This window comes from Aplosporella prunicola, assembly GCF_010093885.1.
Source record: "Aplosporella prunicola CBS 121167 unplaced genomic scaffold K452scaffold_89, whole genome shotgun sequence".
Lineage (NCBI taxonomy): Eukaryota > Fungi > Ascomycota > Dothideomycetes > Botryosphaeriales > Aplosporellaceae > Aplosporella > Aplosporella prunicola.
In genome coordinates, this window is record NW_022983617.1 from 4,586 (window position 1) to 10,433 (window position 5,848).

Here is a 5,848-nt window from a genome sequence, read left to right on the forward strand (position 1 = left end):
GTAGTCTGCCCTAACTACTATGGGGTTTCTAGGTTAGAACGGGAGCTTCGTAGAATATCTATTTTAGCGAATTGAAGGCGGTTTGCTAAGCTTCTCCCTAGTTAAATCTATGCTCTTTTCGTACGAGTTTCGTGAGGGGTTCTAAGACTTCGGCGTATTTCTAGATAAATTTTCGGTAAAAGTTAATAAATCTAAGGAAGGATTATACTTCTTTGACGGTTCTAGGTATTGGCTAGTCTCGTATAGTATCTAGCTTCTTTTCGTCTATCTCTACGTATCCTAGTGAGATGATAAAGCCTAGAAATTCCGTCCTTTAGACGTGCTATTCGTACTTTTCTGGTGCTACTTATAGGTCTTTACCTTGTAGTGCCTAGAATACTTTCCTAATATATTCTTTATATTCCTCTAGGGTCTCCGAATAGATGAGTATATTATCTAAGTATACTATATAGAAGACGTCTAGATAGTCGCGTAACGTATCGTTAACTAGACTTTAAAACGTTCCTAGGGCGTTTATAAGACTAAAGGGTATAACCGTGTACTCGTAATATCCTAGGCGGGTTCTAAACGCGGTTTTCTATTCTTTACCCTCCTTCATGCGTACTAAATAGTAGCCTTCTCGAAGGTCGAGTTTCGTGAAGTATTTTGCCGTCCGTAGCTTGTCTTGAAGCTCGGTAATTAACGGCAATGGATACCGGTTTTTTATGGTGATATCGTTTAGCTGACGATAATCGACGCAGAGGCGTAATTTACCATTCTTCTTTGGAACAAAGAGGATTGGGTATCCGGCTGGCGAGCTTAATGGCCTGATGTAGCCGCGTTCGAGATTCTTATCTAGGTAATCCCTAAGTGCTTCGCTTTCTTTTTCGGATAGCGCGTAGATGGGCTTAAACGCTGGCTGCGTGCCTGGTAATAAGGGTATCTCGTGATCCTATGGCTTATGTTCCGGGAGTTGGCCTTTGCCTCGTTCTTGGAAAATGGCTTGGTAGTCCTAGTATTCTTCTGGTACCGTTTCCAATTCTAGAATGGGCGGTTCCCGTTCTCGCTTTGGAGGCGTACTAGGCTGGTATATTCCTTTCGCAGGTATGGGTTTTCCCCCTAGTGGGTGACCTTCCTTGATCCTGGTTGGATCGTCTCCGAGGGCCGGTTTTAGCCCGTCGGTTTTTGGCCTACTGGCCTGCATGTGTGCTAGAATTCGTTTTTCCGTTTCTTGACTGGGCTTTAAATACATTATGTAGATCTTTTCTCCCCTGCGTCTTATTCGTTTAAGCGCTACGGCGGAGATTTCCTTGATTTCGATTGGTTCGGAGGTTTCGGTATTTTGTTCCGAGGGGTCCTTTTGGGAAGCGCGCGTACTGTTCGGTCCGTTTTGAACGCTCGGTCCTCTGGAGCTCTGGTACTTATAGCTCTGGCTTTCCTGGTTCTGGCTGCTTTGGCTCTGACTCCTAAGCTCTGGCTTTCCTTTCCTCTGGCTCTCTGGGCTCTCGTTTGCGTGGCTCTCGGTTGTTCGCTGAGCTTTTATAAGGTGTCGGTTGTAATCCTTATCTGGGAACGTAACTTTTCCTGTTCTCTATCGAATGTAAGGTTTATGTGTTCTCAACCATGGTATTCCTAAGATTATGTTATAGGAGGCGATGGTTGTGACATCTAGGTTGATTTTTTCCTTGTGTTGGCTAATAATAAGGGTAGATTAGTTGGTTTCGATTTGTACCTAACCCTTTCCGTAGGTGGAGGGTGTTCCGTCAACCGTATTAAGCGCGTAAGGCTCGTCCTTAGCTTGATGTAGTAGGCGATTTTTGATGACGAAGGCGGGACTAACAAAGTTACCGCTTGCTCCGCTGTCTATTATAATCCTAGCGCTTTTCCTATTGATTTTGGCGGTGATTACAAGGTGTTTCCAAAGGTTTGTTCCGGTAGGTATAGTTCCGTTCGCTGTTCTAATTACCTAGTTCAGGGACCTAGACTCCGGCCCCTGCAAGGGTCCCGTGTATTGCTGTGCAGGGCCGTCTAGTTTTTTAACTATCCTTTTTTAGATCCTTGGTTGCTTAAGCCCGGCGTATCTTCGTAGAGTTCGCCGTTGTCGCTGTTGACTAGCAGATCGTCTTCCGGGAATTCCTTTATGATTCTTTAGAGTTCTTCCTTGGTAGGGGTTTCCTACTTGTTCGCGTTACGGACTTGCTTAGCCGTTTGCTTCTTAGGCTTGCGTGGGAACCATCCTGTGACTAGTTTCTTACTTTGATAGATCCGGCAGTTGTCGTCGTAACATGCAGTCTAACTGAGCGTTCTATGCTTAGGTTCTTTTCGGGCTGCTACTGACGTAGTTTGATTAGTGGCAGCGGCTTCTTTCCCTTTGTCCTTGTTTCGCGGATTCTGCGGGCAGCTGTATCCGGGTTCCTATTTGTTACCATAGTGGATATAGAGGTTCTTATTAAACCTTTCCTTTTGTTGATCGGTCTACTTGCTGTGGGCTTTGCGGTTGTTCTTTCCTTTTTTGCCTTTGTCCTTGTTGTCCCGGGATGAGCTGTCTAATTCCATGGCGTCACCTCCTTCTTGGGTGTGTCTTGGCCTTATAGATCGAGATGTATTAGCTTGCTTATCCTAGCCGCGCTGTAAGCGGCGGCGGTCTAATATAGTAGCGAGTTAAATTATTTCCGCAAGATTGTCGGGTTCCTCGTGGTAGGTTATTGCTTCCTAAATTTCGTCCTTTAATCCTTGGGCGTAGAACGTCCTAAGCGTGTAGTCGGTGTGATGTCCGGCTACGTATGCCGCGTTCTAGAAGTCTGTGGTGTACTCTAACACTGACTTCTTTTGTTTTAGGGTTTGAAGCGTTCTTGTAGCCTTGCGGGTCTCGTCGATGTCCGTAAAAGCTTCTTTAAGATACTTAACGAAAGTTCGGTAGTCGTTAAAGACCTCCTAAGTTCGATCGGTCTATTCCTACTGCTGTTTTTCCTGGCGTTCTCGCTTTATTAGACGGAACCATTTTTCCGCTGCGCCGCGTAGGTAAGTGCTGGCGTATAGGACCTTTTCTTCGTCGTCGGCGAATTGTCCGCGCGAGAAGTAGAGGTAGTCGTCTAATTAAGTAAGGAAGTTCTGGGTCTTGTGCCGGTCTCTATAGTAGAGATTAGGCTTTGGAACCTTGGCATGGGATGTAGCTAGTGCAGCTGGGAGTAATGCGGCGGCGGGCGCGGACGCAGGTTGAACCGGTTAAGCTCCCTGTAGTAGGGCTGCTGGGGCTGTGTTTTCCTGCGCTAGCGGACCCGTCTATAGAACTTGCCCTTAGTTGATGCGGGCTCGAAGGCGTGCATTTTCCTGCATCTAATCGTTTAGTTGCGACTAGAGGTTGGCTATTTGTCCCTGCATGCCTTGTATCATGGCGAAGATATTATCCAGAGTCGTAGGGTTCCTCTGCTGCTGTTACTCCTGGGGGATGCTGCTGCCGTCGTTTATGTCGACTGTTGACATCTTATCCTGTCTTAAATTAGATAGGACGGGGTGATACTTTACTAATTAATCTTAACTCGGTCTTAAGTCTTCCTTTCTTCTTGCAAGGAAGGTGGTTAAAGTGTAACGAGGCCTCTTCAGCTTAGGCGTTGGAATAGCCTAACGGGTGAGTAGGTTCGAAGGGTTTACCTTAAAGGATAAGAAGTGTAGGAAGTTGAGAGACAAGTTACGTGAATATCGGGGTAGGCGTATTACTATCAACCTTTAGTAGAGATTAATACTTTAAGTTAACCACGAAGGTCCTATCTACTGCTAGAGAGCGTGGTCTAAATACATGTAGGAGATGCTAACAATCTGGGTCCTAACCCTTGGATTAGGAGGGTTAGATTAAAGATACAGGATTACTATAATCTATTAGTCCGTGCGTCTTTCGGATCAGAGACGTTGGATTACTATAATCTAAGGTGGGTCCTGTACGTGACCTTGGTGCCGCTTTTCTACCAGCTAGCTTCCTGCGACCTGATAACCTTCCTTCTTGTTGTAGAGCGGACGCGATAAGTTCCTTATCCTCGATCGCTCCGTGGTTTTACTTGTCGGCTTGCTGCTTTCGTCCTTGTAGGCGTTAATCCCCTGCGGGCTCCCTAGAGTCGTCGCCTTTTAGTCGACTAAGTCCCTGCGGGGTGTATTCCCGTGTAGGCTTTTTAGGGTTATGGTCTTAGTTCCCTTACGGCCTTGTCTAGCACGTGTCTGCTGGTGCCTTATAGGACGCGGGCCTTTGTAGTTACTAAGCCCTTGAGGTTTCCAGGCCCGTATGGGCTTTCTTCCTATAAGGTCTTTCCGACCCTACGGGTTGATTTCCCTTACGGTCTATAACACTCTTATAGTCGTTATTAGTGACGAGATACTACTTTAGTTCTATACTAATAGTATTAAGCAAGATAGCGCGGAGAGTATAGGAGTCGTTGAAGCCCGCGTAGGCAGCTTCCTTCTTAAACGAGGCGATAAAGTTAGAAAATAGCCTATTAGTCTAGCGAAGATTAATTAGGCGAGCTGTAGCGTTAGTTTTACGGTTAGGGTCGTCGAAGATTCCCTAAAGTATCTTAAATATCTTATCAACGTTAGCGAAGCTAAAGTCGCCTTCTTTAGTAATTAAAGAGCTGAGGAATATCTAGGCATGGCTTAAAAGGCGAGAATAGATATAGCCTATACGAGCTTTCTTAGAGTTAAAATGGTCGGTATTATTCTAGAGCTTAATACGTATAGCGAGTAGCTAGGGAGGAAACTTAGCAGTATCTATACCGTCGAAAGGCTTAGGATCGGGGTGCTTAGCAGAGCGGCTAGGAGCGGTACTTCTAGTAGTTATATCTATTAGGAGCTAGGTTAGCGTGCCTAGCTAAGTCTTAAGATTAGCCTCGCGCCGGAGGGCCTCTTTCTCGCGAGTATTAGAGTCGACGTAGGTATTTGCCTAGGCGGCTTAATTACGTAGGTGTTCGAAGATACCCTTAGGGTCTTATTTTAGGGCGTTGATAATATCCTCAGCGTTGTTAAATAATTTGTCTACTAGGGTTAGCTGCGCGCTAGAGTCCTAGTAAATTTAGTTATCTATAATAGTTTTTAAGAGTTTAGCGGCAATGGCACGCTAGTTCCTAGGCGAGATCGTTAGTTGGCGGGAGTCCGTCTACAGACGTATTTCTAGAACGAGGTATCCTAATTCCTAGGGTAACAAGGCAAGGGAATAAAGAGTAACCAGGTAAGGCGCTAGTTAAGAATTAGTAGTACCACGTAGTATCACGGCAATAAGGCGGATTCAAATCAGATTATATAGGATTGACTATAAGACGTGGTACGAAGAGGAAAGGAAGAGAACGAGAGGCGGCGGCTATATATATAGCTCGCTAGTAGGCGCTAGGCGCTAAGCAAGGGATAACAAGCGAAACATAAACAAACAACAATTAGCAAATAACAAACAAAGACAAACCGTTAGCTAGCGCTTACTAGTAAGAACTACAAGGAACGCGCTAGAAACCCGTAATACTACGAACCGGCCACTACTAGCTCAACCAATACCGCACACGAATAGGTTAGATCAACAACAAACAATACAAATACGGAGAAGTCGAATTAGTTTCCTACGTTCTCCTCAACTACTCTCTACTTCAGGAAAGCCGACAGAAGATATTCTAAGATAGTAGACTAGAAAAGAACAGCCTATCAGCCTTACTCGGCGGAAAGCCACTAAGCAATACCGCAGCTACCCAGAGTAAAGACAACAATTAGAGAATAACAGCATCACAGCTTCAGGCTGTACTCAACTTTGCACAAGACTCACAACGGTTTAAGAATAGAGACAATCCTACAGCATAGAACCTCTACACTACTACCCTCTCCTACCCTACTATCCACCCCC